This window comes from Pteropus vampyrus, unplaced genomic scaffold, assembly GCF_000151845.1.
Source record: "Pteropus vampyrus isolate Shadow unplaced genomic scaffold, Pvam_2.0 Scaffold25205, whole genome shotgun sequence".
Taxonomy (NCBI): domain Eukaryota; kingdom Metazoa; phylum Chordata; class Mammalia; order Chiroptera; family Pteropodidae; genus Pteropus; species Pteropus vampyrus.
The window spans coordinates 403-2,149 of record NW_011913986.1 but is presented as its reverse complement, the minus strand read 5'-3'; the positions used below and the strand labels follow the sequence as shown (position 1 = coordinate 2,149).

Below are 1,747 nucleotides of genomic sequence, written 5' to 3'. Positions count from 1 at the left end.
AGAATTACCAAGGACCACGTTCTGTTTTCACTTCTACACGTGTCTGCGTTTTCGGTTCTCCACGTAGAGTAGGGAACGCGGACGACCCTCCGTTCCCCATGCGTCATGGTGACTGCAGGGGAGGGTATTCTTTGTCAGCTTCGTTTTGTTTGATCCCCTTGCTGGGTTGCGTGTCCTGGAATGAGGCACTGGCTGCCTCTGTCCATTTTTTTTACCCCAACGACGTTGTAGGGCGAATAGGCGGAATAAACGTAGAAGCCGTTGGATGGTGTGTTCTGGCACACTCCATTTGTTTTAACCAAGGTGGTTTTGATTGGGGGGAAGGTGGGAATGCTTTTTAAGAAGCACTCAGGTTAAACCAGACATGCTAGGTATTTGTCTCTAAAATGAGTAAATGGTGATTGCATTAATTTAGTAAAAACTATTCTCCCTAGATCATCGAGGAGGCAAAGCGATCGCTTCATGACGCTCTGTGCGTCATCCGGAACCTCATCCGTGATAACCGTGTGGTGTATGGCGGAGGCGCCGCTGAAATCTCGTGTGCTTTGGCAGTTAGCGAAGCTGCAGATAAGGTAAAAGGCACGTAGAGACTGGGAGGACTGGGACCTTCTGGACCGTCCAGTGTGGAAGGCCGCGTGCTGCAAACGAGCCCCGTGCTAGACTCAGAGCAGAGGGGACAGTCAGCAGGAGTGTCACGTAGCAGGTGTTCAGTCCAGTCACTTCTCATGCCCGTGTTTTCAAGTGCAGCTTACTATAAACTAGTATCACTCAAGTTTTTTCAGTCATTCCAGCCTCGACAATTATTTTATGTAAATCTTTAAAGTTGATGTCATTTGAAATTCATAGTTAAGCCTTATAATACAAACAAATCAGTAAGAGCCGATCTGTTTTCAGATTTCTTACACGCATACCTTCTCCAGCCTTATTCTGTAGTGAGGTTTTAATATTCTAGTAGTTTAACAATAATCACTGTGTTTAGAATCCTCCTGAGCTAGCATCCCACCCAGAGTGTGCGATTTAACTCTCCAAGTCGCTGCCGGGTTCCCTTGCCGAGCTTACTGTGGCCCTGTGCCCTCCAGTGCCCGACCCTGGAGCAGTACGCCATGCGCGCGTTTGCCGACGCCCTGGAGGTCATCCCCATGGCCCTTTCTGAGAACAGCGGCATGAACCCCATCCAGACGATGACTGAGGTCCGAGCCAGACAAGTGAAGGAGATGAACCCCGCTCTTGGGATCGACTGTTTGCACAAGGGCACGAACGGTGGGTAGCTGCTGTGACGGTGAGGGCTGCGGTCTGGCTTGGACTGAGTGACTGCATCCTGCGTGCTGTGGGCGTGGGGCTCACTGTGAGGTGATCACGTCTTTCTGAATACTCGAGCACACCCGAGGTTCGCGTCCTGAATTTCAGAGTGGTTTGATTGCCTGAGGAGTTGGTTAGACTGCTAGTCCTGGCAACATAAAACTGAATTTAATAACTGATCTACAGTGCGGTATTGACACCAAAGGTGGCTTCCATTCTTCAGCCTCAGGGTTTAGAAAATAATTCTCGTCTTGCCGTTTTTACACAGGTGTCTGTCAAAGTGGGTTCTGAGTCTCATATAAAACAGCCCTGATGAGACTGATGTTTAGTTCACAGCTTGTTCTGTGCTCACATCCCATGAATTAGGGGTGTTTGATAAATGCGATGTACCGTGACTTCTGTAGCCACATGACTAGTGTACCTGCTGAAAGGTGGTGTCACATCAGCT

General features: G+C 49.0%; 1 long non-coding RNA gene across 1 annotated transcript; it reads left to right on the top strand.

The window, feature by feature from the left end:
* The first annotated feature begins 414 nt into the window (after positions 1-414).
* Positions 415-1,259, top strand: LOC111735385. The gene is made up of 2 exons (XR_002778765.1): positions 415-572; positions 1,080-1,259. It is a non-coding gene; the product is annotated as an uncharacterized LOC111735385 (long non-coding RNA).
* Positions 1,260-1,747: the final 488 nt, after the last annotated feature.